At 38.0% G+C, this 17341-nt stretch overlaps 1 long non-coding RNA gene across 1 annotated transcript; it reads right to left on the bottom strand.

Annotated features, from left to right (window-relative positions):
* Window positions 1-1648: 1648 nt before the first annotated feature.
* Window positions 1649-16205, bottom strand: LOC120516922. Its single transcript, XR_005630947.1, has 3 exons — window positions 16026-16205; window positions 4165-4377; window positions 1649-1683 (listed from the first exon to the last, which is right to left on the bottom strand). It is a non-coding gene; the product is annotated as an uncharacterized LOC120516922 (long non-coding RNA).
* Window positions 16206-17341: the final 1136 nt, after the last annotated feature.

Here is a 17341-nt window from a genome sequence, read left to right as displayed (position 1 = left end):
AGCATAGCTGTGGTAGCTCACGTTGTGCCCTGAGATAATCTGACCTAACGGAAGCATGTAGATTGAGAATAACAGCGGACCCAGGATAGAGCCTTGTGGAACACCATATTGGATATCATGTCTTCGAGTTGTAATTACCACAACTAACAAAAAATTTTCTCACTGTCAGGTAGGATTCAAACCAATTTAAGACCGTGCCAGAGAGGCCCACCCATTGACTAAGGCGATTTCTAAGAATGTTGTGATCAATGGTGTCAAATGCAGCACTCAGATCAAAGAGGATGAGAACAGATAAATGGCCTCTGTCTGCATTCACTCGCAAGTCATTTACTACTTTAACGAGTGCAGTTTCTGTGCTGTGATTTGTTCTAAAACCCGACTGAAATTTATCAAGAATAGCAGGTTTATTGAGGTGGTCATTTAACTGCATAATGGCTGCCTTCTATAGAACTTTACTTAAGAAAGGCAAGTTAGAGATGGGTCTAAAATTTTCAAGAGCCGAGGGGTCAAGATTATGTTTCTTAAGAAGGGGTTTAACTACAGCAGTCTTAAGACAGTCTTGAAAGACCCCCATATCTAATGACGAATTTACTATGTCAAGAATATTGTCAATTAGCATGCCCGATACTTCTTTGAAAAACATTGTTGGAATTGGATCAAGGATGCAGGTGGAGGATTTTAATTGAGATATTATTTTTTGTAAATCAGGTAAATCAGAGAATTCCTCAAAAAAAGACGCGTTGAATTTTGGAGGTCTATATACGGATAATACTAGAACTTGAGAATCTCCATGAATAACAACGGCGAGATACTCAAAGGACTTGAACTTACCAAAACTGACATTTTTGCATTTTAACCGGCTCGAGTAAATGTTAGCCAAACCGCCTCCCTTTTTCCCCTGGCGGTCTGTACGAGTAAAACTGTAATCCGGAGGCGCAGATTCGATTAAAATAACCGCGCCGTCTGATTTAAGCCATGTTTCACTAAGTGCAATAAAATCTATTTTTTTATCACTAATAAGATCGTTGATAAACAACGTTTTGTTAGTTAAAGCTCTAACATTTAATAGTGCCATATTTAATGTTTCGGAGGTGCAGAGATGAATACTGTGTGCGTTATTGATATTTGGAATAGGAACTAAATTATTTTTATTAGCGCTGCTCTGTGTGTATTTTTTGTTTAATCTGTGATCTGTTTTATAGTTTTAATAAATTGTTCCTCTAAAATAGTAATTTTAATTAGATTATTGGAGTTTATACCGTATTTCCTAGATTTTCTACGTGCATTGAGATTGCTTATTACAGTATTAATGCTGTGCACTTGAACGGAAGATTCTATTAAACACTTATCATGTCCTAGCACAACAGTATCATTTTGGAAAGGGTTAAGAGCAGAGATAGATAGTCAAGAAAAAGCTAATTACCTTCGATATGTTTTCGGAGAGGACCCGAGCACCGAAACTGTTCGGATGCAGGCCATCACGCTTGAAGAGACGTAGCCTTTCCAAAAAGAGATTCAAATTGTTGATGAAACCGACATCCTTCTTCTTGCAGTAACTCTGTAGCCAGTTGTTCAATCCTAGCAGACGACTGTAGTACTTGTTGGATCGTCTGACGAGAGGTAGTGGACCCGAAACGAAGATCTTTGCCGATGGGGTCCTCTCCTTCGTGTCTTTAATCAAAGCTGCGAAATCAGAAGAAGGTTCTGCTCAAACTTTATAATTCACTAGTGAGGCCCTATCTGGAGTACTGTGTGCAGTTTTGATCACCAGGCTACAAAAAGGATATAGCAGTACTAGAAAAAGCCAAGAGAAGAGCAACTAGGCTGATTCCAGGGCTGCAGGGGAGGAATTATGAAGAAAGATTAAAGGAGATAAGCCTTTTCAGTTTAAGAAAAAGAAGATTAAGAGCAGGTATGACTGAAGTGTTTAAAATTATGATGGGAATTAGTACAGTGGATTGAGACTGTTATTTTAAAATAAGCTCATCAAGAACATGAAGACACAGTTGTAAACTTGTTAAGGGTAAATAAAGCATAAACATTAGGAAACTTTTCTTTACACAGAGAACCATAGACACTTAGAATAAGTTACCAAGTAGTGTGGTGGACAGTAAGACTTTATATCTAATGTTACTTTAGAAGAATTAAGTGGATAGGACTGGTGATCTCTGTTGGACTGAATAGTTTGTTCTTATTTAGACTCTTCTGCTATTCTAATGTTTTATCTATCTATCTCTACAAATACTGTGAAGGGACCCCTAGGGGTGGTAGACCAAAAATGCTATATCTGAATGTAGTTGTAGCATTATAACATGTAGTATGCATACAGGCAACAATGCTTCTCTAATCATCTGCTTTTTTTCATTATGCCATATTGTTATAGAATATTCACAATGACAGCCCAACCAGACTAAAATCTAAAAAGGTTCTGACACCTTAAAACTGAAAGGGAGCCCAGATCTCTGCATGTGCATCATTTCCTTTTTCATTTTTTACATTCTTTCAGTTCATCAAATAAATCATAACTGTACATTAACATTTTTATGAACTTGCCATTATATTAATTTATTTGTTGTTGAAATTATATTACTTTGTCCAGCACCTCCTGACTCAACGATGCAAGAAAACCTTCACATCTGACACACCATTTGACTCACTGTGATATCTAGTTGTGCAAGATATGTCAAGTTTTTTGGGGTTCCCCTGTATTTTTGGCCATATAGACAAAAAAGACTTTTTAGGCCATTTTTGAAACATACTTTGTGCAGGTAATTCCATCCTCATGATAAAGATGTGATAAGTCGTGCTATGGTGACAATGTCTGCCTGTGTGTTCGTGTGAGTGAGAACAGTAGGTGGGTGTAGCTGTTTATAGAACATGGTATAGTAGGTTAAATCAGCGTTTCTCAACCTTTAAGTATTTGCTACCCGAGTTTTCATAAAAGTTTTAATCACGCCCCCCCCCCCCAAAATTTTTTTGAAATGTAGATGCATATTTTATTATACCTACTCAACTTTTCGACATTTATCTAACTCTATATTTATTGTTCTAGTATCAGAATGTAGTTTAAGTTCATTTGTTTTGGTTTCAACAGATGTTTTTTTCATATTTTTGATTCTTGTTTTCTTTTTTTCACATCTTGGCACTCCCCTTTTTGTTACTTTGTGCCCCCCCAGGGGGGCCCGCCCCACAGGTTGAGAACCACTGGGTTAAATAGTTACATGGTGGCACTTACTGTATCTTGAGCAGGTTAGGTGAGGTCGAAGCTCCGGTAGTAGTAGGAGAAATGTACGTTCATCACCAAGACGGGAAGTTCGTGGTGCGCAACATGAGATGACCTGGTGTAGCACGTCCAGACGCCAAGGTACCTAGCTGTGTGTAGAAGAATGAAAAAGTGTGCAGCTTCGTGTAGTGAGAGGGGCCCTGGAAGAGTGATATGTAGTGATTACTTACAGGGAGAGTAATCGGAAGTTGCAAGGGCCATGTTGTGGATAGTTGTGAATACACGTGCTGGTACTGGGCAGTTGGCTTTATAAAATTGATACTGGATCATGGCACATAAAAGAGATTAAGGGGCGTGCATGGCGATTGGTGGAAGTGGGGTGAGGAATCTGTCAGGATTGGAGGCAGAAATCTGAAGGATGTATAAGGAAGGTAAGACTGCCATCAGGAAGGTAAGCACTAAACTGAAGAGAGAAAGCACACAAGCTTTGAAAGTGGCTGTTGTAGTGGAGAGTGCATTATGAATCTCTGGAAAAGCTGCATAGATATGGACTTTGCACTGCTTGCACCTTATTTGTTCAACCAATGACTTTGGAAGCCACCAAAAACTGATATTTTCTTGCCTTTAATAAAGAACTGTTTATATATCTGTTTAACATCTTGTCTGTGTCTCATGGGCTCACCCTGTTTTAGGCTTGGATGTGACTACTTAATGCCCTGTGTAGGAGCCATTGGAAGATGGGGTGTGAACATGGGGCATCACAAAAGAGTTAACCAATAGTTTTCATCAGCAAAAATGATCAGAAGGACTTGAAGATGCCATATCAACCAACCCCAAGAGTTCAACCCATAATGGAATACAAGGGGTCAAAGTTACTTCTTTTCACAAAACTTCAAAAAAATATTGATTAGAAATATAAGCATTATCACACTGTTGCTAACCTTGTCTTCTCCTTCTTTCCCCACAGTCCTGAGATGACACCCAGTGAAGGCATTTAACCTGCTGCTTCCAGTCCAGCCACCATAAAGTCCTGGAAGGAGGCATCATTTACCAGCTTGAGCAACTTCCAGCTCCAGTAGAGACAACTCCATTCCAGTCCTCTTGTTTAATTATTTCCCACATACAGGATACACGCCAAAGAGAGTCTTATTTTTCTGCAGACAATAAAACGGGTGACACAGTTAGCACCCCGAGTTTTCTTTTGCTGTCCGGAAGACCTTTCATTCCCACACCCAGCAACAGCATGTGGAATGTTGTTTTATGCTGTGTTGAGATTGTTGATCATGAATACGATAATATTTTTGATATTTAAATCTTTGCTGGTGGTCCTAGCCCTTTAAGAGAGTCTCCCAGAAGGTTACAAATGCCATACTTCAAACATACGCATATGGGGTATCATTTCAGACTGTTTCAAGGTCCCTGATTATAAATATGATAGTATTTTTGATTTTTGATGATCCTTTACTATGGATGTAGCCTTCTAGGGACCTCTATCAGAAGGTGAAAAATGACAAATTTCTATTACAATTGCGAAATTTTAGACTTTAAACACATGTAAATTGAAGTACACATTTTAGTATTTCAAATATCTGACACAAGTATTCCTGTTTATTATGTACTTCTACCTGATGAAATAAATAAATAAAATTCTTATAAACACCCCGAATTAGGGTGGCTTACTCTAATTCAGACTTTTTATTGCTCCAAATGTCAACAACTTGTTAACTGGTGTCCAAACTTTTGTATGGTGTAGCTGCGTTTTTTCAAAAATTACCAAAGTACTGCAGCTTCAGCTCAAAAAATGGGATTCGTCCGATGCGAGAGATGGACGTCTGAAGTGGAGCTCCGCTAGCAGTGGTGCTATTTTTCATATTATTTGCTTATTATTCTGAGATATCCTGTATTTATTCAACCCGAGAGGGACCGCTACAGTATATGTAAACACATATAAACATGGCCAACAAGAAGGGGGGTCCGAAAGAATCGAAGACTAAAGCTACATCCAAGCTGCGATCAGCAAGCCCTAGTTCGAGATACAGCCTCTCAGAGACAGACCTGGATCAGATGGGCGAAAGTACAGACTCCTCGGGACCACGGTCCGCTACATCGTCGCCTGCTGAGAGCGAAAAGGGGAGCGAAGGTGCGATCGTGAGTGCAGATGTGGATAGCTCGCCGATTGGAGAGGATTACCTGAAACTGGAAAAGGCCGGGAGGTCCGCGGCTTCAGTTACGCAATCACGCGGGACTGGAGCAGCGGGACACCGCTTCAGCAGAGTCTGCTGCTTCATCTACGGTACAAGAAGGCACATTTGAGCTATCTGAACTGAAAGTGTTGCTCGCTGACCTCAGGCAAGATATAAAGAAAAGAGAAGGCTAATGAGAAAGCAACGGCAAAGGCACATGAGAGACTGAAACAGGAGATGAAACAGGCCAATGAATGTCTGCGACAGGAAATCCAACAGGCAAATGAAAGGCTCGTCAAGAGGTACAGCTTGAACTTCGACAGGTGCTGGGTAAAATTGAAGAGCGCATTGAGAAAAACTCGCTAAACTGAGCACGCTTGCTGATCGATTGGAGCATCTTAGTGAGACATTCACGAATCGGATCGAAATAGCCGAACATCTAGCTGCCAGTGCCGAGGAAAGAGCAGTAAATGTCAGTTGAATGTAAAAACTCGGAGAAAAACTTGGAGACAGACTGGCTGCTTTAGAAGATGGGAATAGAAGGTATAATGTCAGAATTGAAGGCTTGCCGGAGAATCGAAAGTTTAAACCCGTGAAATTCGAACTGAACTTTTTCTAAAATAATCGGGGCGACTTTAAAGCAGAATCTGAGATAGCAGCGCTTACAGCGACGCTGATCAAACACCGTCAGACCCGACCAAGATCTTTTATAGTCCGTTTTGAACGATTATCATTTAAGTTAGAGGTGATGGAACTCCTCAGGAAAAAAAGGAAGATATTATATATGAAGATTGCCAATTCGTCTTCCCTGACTTCTCTCCAGCAACAGCTATCAAACGCGCCGCCTTCTATAATATTAAACAGCGCTACGGCAAGCCAATGTCAAATACGGCCTCCTGTATCCGCAAAACTGAAAGTGGAATGGCAGGGCATTTCTATGTTTTCGCTAGCAAGGAGGAGGCAGAAAATGAGTTAAGAAAGCTGATCCGGGACTATTCTGATACATAATTGTGAGTCATGGCGGTAAATGATAAAGCTAGGATTAATAATCTACTGTCTGATCTATTTGTTTTAAAATACGGGTTTTTATCAGCATATATTCTCATATTCTTATATTATTATTACTTACTTATTACTTATCATTACTTAGTATTACTAGGGCTAAATGTTTGTGTTTTATTGTGCTTAATTACGTTTTCCTCCTCTTTTTTTTTTTTCTAATTATTTCATGTGTACCCTAAATGAGACTGTTCAATATCATACCCTTGGTTTGCTGTTATTGCTATTACTGCATTAAGACTTGTTATGCTTGTTTTGGACACATCTTTAACACCATCACCTGGGTTTATTATCTGGGGATATCATCTTAATGCACTAAAATTGATGAAGATTATATGTATGTATGTATGTATATATATATATATATATGTATATGTGTATATGTATATATATATATATATTAAGTGCAAAATTCTTTTTTTTTTTTTTTTTTTTTTCCTCTTTTAAAGACTATATTGGTAACAGATATCTCTATCTTTTAACCTTAAAGCGCCACTGCATGGGGGCTTGATGTGCTTTGGACGTGCTCTGTCTCTGGGTATGTCAGAGGACTGGGACTGCATGAAGTGGGTTTTAGCCTCACCTGGGGAGGCAAAAAGGGAGGGTGGGGGTTAAGGGGAAGAGAAAGAGAGCAGGCTTGATCTATATCTAATCTATCATCTCAATCTTTATAATTATAACTATCAACGTAATAATAAGCTGCATGGCAACAACTCTTGGGGGAATAGGAAATTAAGACCTAAACTATTTCACTTCCAGTTAAGACTATAATATGACACCAAAAACTCAGAATCAGTGTCTCCATGATGGGACAGTTAACTTCGTAAGCTGGAATGTTAAAGGCCTGAATCACGAATTAAAGAGAAAGAAAGTACTTTCTCACCTAACAGGTCTAAATGCTAAAATAGTATTTTTACAGGAAACCCACTTACTAAGTAAGGATCAGTTCCGGCTGCAAAAGACTGGACTGGCCAAATGTTCCATTCTAGTTTTACAAAGAAAACTAGAGGGGTGGGAATTCTCATACATAGAACAGTACCATTTGTAGCATCAGATGTAGTATTGGATCCTGAAGGGAGATATGTGATGGTCATGGGAGACTTATCTAACTGTAAAATGATTTTGATAAATGTTTATGCACCTAATGTTGATGATAAGGAATTTATACAAAATTTATTTGCATCCATTCCCAATCTGAACACTCATAAACTTATAATGGCTGGGGACTTTAATTGTGTTCTAAATCCACTTTTAGATAAGACTTCCTCCACAGGGGAACGCAACTAACACCGCAAAGATAATTACAAAGTTTATAACTGATCACAACTTATCAGATCCCTGGAGGTTTTTAAACCCAAATTCAAGAACATATTCTTTCTACTCACCAGTACATCATTGCTACTCAAGGATTGATTACTTCTTTATAGATAATAACTTCTTGCCTAAGATTAAATCTTGTAAATACGATGCTATTGTTATTTCAGACCATGCTCCGATGATCTTGGAGCTGAAATTACTAAGCCCCATACACTCACCCCGCAGATGGCGTCTCAATCCGCTTCTATTAGCTGACGAGAATTGTACTGAATTTATATCCAAACAAATTGAATTCTTTCTAGAGACAAATACATCCCCTGAGATCTCTGCAGGAACACTCTGGGAAACTCTTAAGGCCTTCTTAAGAGGACAGATTATCTCATATCTTTCCCACAGAAATAAATCCGAAGCGAAGAAAGTAGCAGAGATAAAAGCGAAATTACTAAAATAGATGAAGAACATGCCAGACTACCAAGCGAGACTCTACATAAGAGGAGGCAGGCTCTACATTCAGAATTAAACCTCTTGACAACTAAAGAAACCGAACAACTAATTTACAAATCCAGACATCATTATTATGAACATGGAGAGAAAGCTAATAAGCTTTTAGCGCAACAAATTCACAAGCAAGAAGTGCGAGCGCAATCTCGTAATTACTAACACGAATGGAGATAAAATCATCGAACACAAAAATATAATGTGCACTTTTAGAGACTACTATAAATCCCTATATACTACTGAGTTTAAAGAAGACAATATACAATCTAATGCATTTCTGGATAAATTACAGATACCACAAATTGACGCTATTAGTGTGGAGGAGCTCGATAAACCTCTGTCATTATCAGAATTACTGGATGCTATAAAGTCACTCCAAGGTGGAAAAGCAGCAGGCCCTGATGGCTACCCTGCAGAGTTTTACAAGAAATTCTCCGCTCAGCTAGTTCCCCTCCTATTAGCAACATTTACAGAAGCCAGAGATAACCAATCTCTTCCACAAACCTTTCGCCAAGCACTAATCACTGTCTTTCCAAAACAAAATAAGGACTTATTACAATGTGCATCATACAGACCAATTTCACTTCTGAATAACGACGTTAAAATACTCTCTAAAATCATAGCTAGAAGGATGGAGAAAGTGCTCCCTCAATAATATCACAAGACCAAACTGGATTTATTAGGGGCCGACACTTATCTTCAAATCTTCGACGCCTGTTTAATGTAATATACTCACCAACTAAATCAAACACCCCAGAAATATTATTATCATTGGATGCAGAAAAAGCATTCGACATGATTGAATGGAAATACCTTTTACTATTTTGGAGAAGTTTGGGTTTGGCCCGAACATTTGTGCATGGATTAAATTACTGTATACTAACCCAGAAGCTTCAGTTTGCATCAATAACATTTGCTCAGACTACTTTAAACTAGATCGTGGCACAAGACAAGGATGCCCTTTGTCACCACTGCTGTTTGCAATTGCCATTGAACCACTGGCAATACATTGTCGAAATACTGATCAGATAAAGGGGATTAGCAGAGAAGGACTGGAACAGAAAATCTCATTATATGCAGATGACATGGTACTGTATATATCGGACCCAGAAAATTCTGTGCCTGCAGTCTTAGCAGCACTCACAGAATTTCAAAAGCTCTCTGGTCTCAGAATTAATCTGAATAAAAGTGTACTCTTTCCGTGAATTCGCAAGCATATAATATTAGATTAGACACCCTTCCTTTTATCATTGCAGAACAGTTTAAATACCTCGGGTAAACATCACAAGTAAACATAAAGCTCTTTATCAAAAAATTTCGTGCGTCTGTATGGAAAAAATTAAACAAGACTTGCATAGATGGTCAACCCTTCATCTCACACTAGCTGGAAGAATTAACACTGTTAAGATGAATATTCTTCCTAAGCTCCTTTTTATTTCAAAACATACCAATATACATTAATAAATCGTTCTTTAAGCAATTAGATTCAACAATAACCTCATTTATTTGGAATTCTAAACATCCACGCATCAAAAGAGCGACCCTACAAAGACAAAAGGCAGAAGGCGGCATGGCTCTACCTAACTTCCAGTTTTATTACTGGGCGGCAAATATACAGTCGATAAGAACCTGGACACAAATAGAAGAACATACACAGGCATGGACCGCAATAGAAGTAAAATCCTGCAGTACTTCTTTGTATTCCTTGCTTTGTGCTCCAATAAACACACGTTATCGGCAATACACTAATAACCCAATTGTGCTCCACTCACTTAGAATCTGGAACCAATGTAGAAAGCATTTTAAGACGGAGAAGCTTCTTTCTGTGGCACCCCTGCAAAAGAACCACCTCTTTCAACCCTCACAAACATATGCAGTTTTAATATCTGGAAAAATTTGGAATTAACTTGCTTAGAGACCTTTATATAGACAACGTCTTTGCATCCTATGAACAATTACGTTCCAAATTTAACATTCCAGCTACAAATTTCTTTCACTATCTTCAAATCAGGAACTTTGTTAAACAGAACCTTCCAGATTTTCCTCATCTTGCACCCTCATCCACGCTGGAAAAATTATTGCTCAATTTCAAGGAGTTAGACTCCATCTCTACAATATATAAAATCCTTTTACAATCCCTTCCTTTCAAAGATCCAAGAGGACACTGGGAAAATGACCTCTCAATTAATATATCAGAAAAGGAGTGGAAAGTAGCAATGCAGAGAATTCACTCAAGCTCCATATGCAAAGCATACAATTATACAACTCAAAATTATATATCGAGCACATCTGTCTCGACTAAAACTCTCCAAAATGTTTCCAGGGCATGATCCAACCTGCGAACGTTGCAACCAAGCCCCAGCCTCACTAGGTCACATGTTCTGGGCCTGCTCCAAATTAACATTATTCTGGACAAAAATTTTTAATTACCTCTCAGACAGTCTTGGACTCACAATCCCTCCTAACCCATTAACAGCTGTGTTTGGGGTTCTTCCAGAGGGTCTTAAAGTGGAGAAAGACAAACAAACTGTGATTGCATTCACTACACTGTTGGCACGCAGACTTATTCTGATAAACTGGAAGAACCCAAACTCTCCTCTTTTAAGTCAGTGGGAAACTGATGTGTTATATTATTTAAAATTGGAAAAATCAAATACTCAGTTAGAGGATCTGTGCAGACTTTTTCAAAACATGGCAGGATCTAATCAGTAATATTTTGAAATGATTTTATAAAGCACAGAGAATTTGTTGATTTAGGTATTTTTAAAAGCCTTAAATTTTACACCGTTTGGCTTGCTCTCTCTCTCAAGGGTGGGGATCGATCTGTTCTTAGCATAATTCTTTTTTTTTGTAAAACTTGATTGCTATGTATTGATTGTAATAAAATTAATAAATAAAAAAAAAAATGGGATTCAACAAAAGCCTGACGCGCAGAAATGATTCCACAGACAAAATATCTTCGTTTTTGAAGTTTAGTTAAGTTTTAAAGTAAAACAGTTTACACACAAAAAGAGAAAATTGAAATAGCAAAAAAGGAAAAATTAATGTAAGAAAAGTTCAATTCTAAGCTTAATCTTGTTACATCTCAAATCGTTACTATTTACTTAACATTTCTGAACCATTTCAAGACGGTCAGAAAACTGTATGCTTATCCCATTTCTAAGCAAAAAATGGGTCTTTCAAGTCCTTCTTTACTGGGACTTGTTCCAAACAAAAAAAGCTTATTATCACACTGTTACTCAGTTATAGTAAGAAGGTTCTATCTCTTGTTAACTATAGGGGGAAAAGACTATACCATAAGCTATGACTATGAAAGACATTAATATTCTATTCAAATTAAGCAAACATCAATATGAGTTTAACTCAAACTTTAAATTTCTAAGATTGGCTCTTACATTTCCGGCCCCTAATTGGCTATGCAGGAGCGGAGGCAATTATTTTACTTTACTTCTATATGAGCCAATTACTTTTATATTAGCTATTCTTTTCAAATCATTAGCAATAACACTGCAAACAAACATTTTAAAAATTTCATATTTCAAACATTTGCTGTTTCTTGAAGCAAGCACAGTTTATTCACGGGTCTGTCCAATGTGCTGGTTTTGGTTTGCACACAAACTCTTCTGACTGCACCTTTGGCATCTGGCATTGTCTTGATGACTCGACCCATTACCCAGGAATTGCGAGGTATAGCTTTATCTACAATTAGAACAACGTCCCCTGGTTCAAAATTTCTTCTTGGTGCAAGCCATTTTTGACGTTCTTGAAGTATTGGCAAGTATTCTTTTGTCCATCTTTTCCAAAACAAATCACCCATGTATTGAATTTGTTTCCAGCGTCTTCTTGGGTATGGTTCATTTTCTGAAATGAGTTTAGGTGGTATTTCAGGTTTTGTCTTCAATAATAACAAGTGATTGGGTGTGAGTGGTTCCAAATCATTTGGGTCATCTGATGTCTTTGTAAGGGGTCTGTTATTGAGTATTGATTCTACTCTACACATCATTGTAGGAAGGTTTTCATCATCGAGTGTTTGTTGGTTTAGTGTTGAATTTAAAATCTTTCTTATGCTTCTGATTTGTCTTTCCCATACTCCACCTTGGTGAGAGGCTGATGGTGGATTAAAAATCCATTTGATTTGTTCTTGCATCATAGCGTCACTGATTTTTTTGTGTTCCAATTTTTTAATAGCTTCTCGTAGCTCTCTTTCTGCTCCAACAAAATTTGTTCCATTGTCTGAGCGCATGATTTTAACTTGTCCTCTTCTATCCGTAAATCGGAGTATGGCTTGGATACAAGAATCAGTGTCTAAGCTATGTGCAATCTCTATGTGCGCAGCTCTGGTTGTTAGACATGTGAAGATTACCCCGTACCTCTTTTGACTAGGAAGGGGCCAAAATAGTCAACTCCAACATTAGTGAATGGTGGTTGGTTTGATGCTAGGCGATCTTCTGGCAAATCTGCCATTTTTTGCTCACCTGCCTTTGCATTGTATCTTCTGCATGTTGTGCACTTTGAAATTATTTTCCTGATAGCTGAATTCGCTTGAGGTATCCAGTATTTTTGGCGTAACTGTGCGAGCACGTAGTTGCGCCCACAATGTCCGATACGTTTATGAATGTGCTGCAATATGAGAGAAGCAACATGTGAATGCTTGTGTAGAATTGCGGGATGTTTAATTTCTTCGGGCATTGAAGCTTTACTGAGTCTTCCTCCAACTCTTAATATTCCATCTTGTATGATCGGGTCAAGTTTATAGATTTGACTGTTCTTTTTAACACAAGTCTTTTTCTTTAGAGCCTTTAATTCTTCTGGAAATTCTTGCTGTTGACTTAGACGGATAAGCTCTGTTTCAGCTTTAACTAAGTCGTCTAGAGAAATTGGACTTGGTTTAAAAGTCAGTTTGTACCTTTTCATGTGCTTTGTGATGAGTGATTTTTGTTCTTTTGGATTACTTTTAATCTGACTGGCTTCTAGTTGGAATGTTTTTCTTTCATTTCTTAAGTGCAACAGTATGTCTTTAAACTTGAGAAACCAAGCCACTGCTTTCTTCAAACAATGCCAATCCGAAAAGTAAGTGATTAGTTTGTTGATGGGTTCGGTCACCTCTTCTACTCTTGTCATGTTAACTGCACAAATTTTAACTTCTGGATCATCTTCAAAAAGTGAATCATTCAGTTGATCTGGTCTTTTTGGCCATTCACGTTCTGACTTCAATAAGAAACTTGGACCTTGTGACCATGTGGTGCTCTTGAGAAAGTTTTCTATGTTTAGCCCTCTAGAAGCTTGATCAGCCGGATTAAGGACAGATGTGACATACCTCCACTGTGAAGGTTGTGAATGATCTCTAATCACGGAGATTCTGTTGGCAACAAAGGTCTTGAATCTAGTGCTTTCGTTTGAGATGTATTTTAGCACCGTGGTGCTGTCAGTCCAAAATGTAGATTCTTGTAAAGGCATTTGAAGTTCACCTTTAAGCATTTTGTCCATTTTTATTGCCACAACGGCTGCTGTCAGCTCCATTCTTGGAATCGTGACCTGCTTTAATGGTGCAACTCTTGACTTGCCCATCAGGAATGAACAATGCCTTTTGTCATCTTCGTTGGTTAAAACAAGGTAAGTGACAGTGCCATATCCATCTTCACTAGCATCTGCAAAATGGTGCATTTGTGCTGTCATTATGGTTCCAAACCCAATAGGTTTGAAGCATCTGTTCACATTATAGTCTGTAAGTAACTTCAAATCATCCATCCATTTTTTCCATTTCTGAAAGTGTTTGACTTCTACTACTTCATCCCACCCAAATTTCTCTTTGCATAAGTCTTTTAGAATAAGCTTTGCTGGCAATAAGGCGGGTGCTAGGAAACCAAGTGGATCATAAACTGAGCTAACAACAGACAGAATACCTCGCCTAGTAGCGGGCTTGTTTGGCAATTTAATCTGAAATTTGAAACTGTCAGTTTCTGTGCACCACTGGATGCCCAGGGCACGCTCTGTGGGAAGGAGACTGTGGCTCAAATCTAAGTCCTTTTGTTCGTGAGCTCTGTCTTCTTCAGGTATGGACAATAAAACTGCTCTGTTGTTACTCACCCACTTAGTCAAATGGAATCCCCCTTTGAGACATAGAGCTTGGAGGTCCTTTGCCAGCTTTATTGCTTGTTCTTCTGTTGTCACTGACCTTAAACAGTCATCCACGTAGAAGTTGTTGAGTACGGTGTTAACAGCTTCCTCAGGAAATGTATCTCTGGCATCTTCGGCTGTTCTACGCAAAGCATAAGAAGCACAACTGGGTGAAGAAGTAGCACCAAAAAGATGTACTGTCATTTTGAATTCTTCTAAGTCTTTACTTACATTACCTTCAGGCCACCATAGAAAACGTAAAAGATCAGTGTCTTTGTCTGGTATCTTAACTTGGTAGAACATTGACTTAATGTCTGCCATTAAGGCTACTGGCTCCTTTCTGAATCTTGTAAGTACGCCAATGAGTGTGTTAGTTAGGTCAGGGCCTTTTAGTAATTGTTCATTAAGTGAAATCCCCTGATAGGTGGCAGTGCAGTCAAAGACTACTCGAATCTTATTTTTCTTTGGATGATACACACCGTGATGTGGAATGTACCACACTCTGCCTTCATTGCAATTCAGGCTTTCTTTAGGAATCTTAACAGCATAACCATTGTCTATAATGTCTTTCATGAAGGCTTTATAGTCTTCGTGGAAACCTGGATTTTTGCTCAATTTTCTTTTGAGTCCTATAGCACGCTGTTCAGCAATGCAGCGGTTATTCGGCATTTTAAGTGTTTCATCCTTCAAAGGCAAATTTAAACAATAATGGCCACCTACCAGTCTTGCAGATTCTGAAGCTATGCGCATTTAGTATATCATTTGCAGAGCTCTGAGTGTCGGTTTGTTCCTGCTTTTGTGCTTTACTTTTAAGTTCATGAAGCGTTTGTAGAATACTATCAAGTGTCGATTGTTCAATCAACACTGCTTTAGAAGATGACGATGCAGCTGCGGTTTTCTGGGCTAAAGAATCAAGTTTAATATCAAGAGCATGCTTTAACTGAGGAGATGTCTTTTGTGTTTTTGACTTTGAACGAACCTGTTCTTGAAATTGCATCTCTTCGAATTGATTAACTAGTTGTTCATTTGCATCATTCAGCCATGCCGTTGTAACGGCAGCAAATTCATTCCATTTCTTAGAGCTTTCCGCGAATGTCTTTTTCTGTTTCTTAATCGCTCCCTCCTTATTTAAAGTAGCTAGTAGCTTTTCGTGTAACTCTTCTATCTCTCTATGCGTCGCACAAAAATCATGAAATCTTTCTGCCACAATTAAGCGGTTTCCTGGAATGTCTTTAAGACTTTCGATTTCAGTTATGAACACGGAAAGCTTCTCTTTCCTCTGACTAATGTGATCTTTAAGATCCCTAATTATATTTTCTGACTTCGAGTCTGTACTTAGATCACTGCCAATCTCACTTGAACTCTGTTTAGACATTGCCATGACAACAGTTCGATCAAATGACAAGACGTTTCCTGACAGCAATTTCGTCACAATAGGGACGTTCCAAGAAGGAAGATAACTTTCTTGAAACAAGGCTCCAATGGCTCAGGCAAAGGCACAAGCAATCATCCAAAATGTTCTTTTCCAAGACGTCCTTTAATAATATCACAGTCTCAAATCTTCTTAAGGTACGGCGACCTTGCTTTCATTTATGATCATGCGAAGATAGTAGATAAGTGCACAGTACCTTCTGAATGATTCTGTTCTTTTCCTTCGTTGACGAGTTCTGTAGCAGAAGTATCTTCTGTTCCCGAATGGTAGATTCCAGTTCTGGCCTTAGATAGCTAGCAAGTTTTCTGACGAAAATGTAGCTGCGTTTTTTCAAAAATTACCAAAGTACTGCAGCTTCAGCTCAAAAAATGGGATTCAACAAAAGCCTGACGCGCAGAAATGATTCCACAGACAAAATATCTTCGTTTTTGAAGTTTAGTTAAGTTTTAAAGTAAAACAGTTTACACACAAAAAGAGAAAATTGAAATAGCAAAAAGGAAAAATTAATGTAAGAAAAGTTCAATTCTAAGCTTAATCTTGTTACATCTCAAATCGTTACTATTTACTTAACATTTCTGAACCATTTCAAGACGGTCAGAAAACTGTATGCTTATCCCATTTCTAAGCAAAAAATGGGTCTTTCAAGTCCTTCTTTACTGGGACTTGTTCCAAACAAAAAAAGCTTATTATCACACTGTTACTCAGTTATAGTAAGAAGGTTCTATCTCTTGTTAACTATAGGGGGAAAAGACTATACCATAAGCTATGACTATGAAAGACATTAATATTCTATTCAAATTAAGCAAACATCAATATGAGTTTAACTCAAACTTTAAATTTCTAAGATTGGCTCTTACATATGGAATTGTTGAATGTTAAGTAATGTGAAATTTACATTTAATAAATATGTAGAAAGATTTGTATTTTACATTATAGCTTTAATAGCTTAAAGGTGTCTTTTATCATTTTCCATTCACTTCATTACTGTCTGCGGTTTACTCCCTTAGGGGCAAAGAACAATGAATGCTGCTGTGGAGGGTCAGCTTTGGCGTCATATCTATCTCTGTGGTCATCGACAAGCAACTGCTTAAAAAACCAAACATGAGAGAACGATCTTAGAAAGAAGGACAGCGGCAACAATTTAATTTCTGCAACATATAAATACTTGCTACATTTGCATAACAATTAAACAACCCCAATATATTATTTCTGAATTGAAGCAAAAAGTGTACAAACTTGGAAATAATTGTTAAGTAAGGCTGGAGTGCAGCGAAAAAGCAAAATGGAGGGGTCCTGCAGGACAAAAATTGAGAATCATTTGGAGCATTAAAAGGGATAAGGCTTTGTATAATTTCTTTTATAAAATTTGTCTACAATATAATGTCAGGTGAAACACCAAGTAGTTTTCTTATATGTTATCACTCAGTATTTAAAAGGACTCTGTGGTCTGAGAACTTTGTTCTTTAATGGGCAGCCATGCTGAATGAGTGCTGCACAATTAATGATACACTC

Source organism: Polypterus senegalus, chromosome 16 (genome assembly GCF_016835505.1).
Source record: "Polypterus senegalus isolate Bchr_013 chromosome 16, ASM1683550v1, whole genome shotgun sequence".
Lineage (NCBI taxonomy): Eukaryota > Metazoa > Chordata > Cladistia > Polypteriformes > Polypteridae > Polypterus > Polypterus senegalus.
The sequence above is the reverse complement of the archived record's forward strand: the minus strand, read 5'-3'. Positions and strand labels throughout refer to the sequence as shown.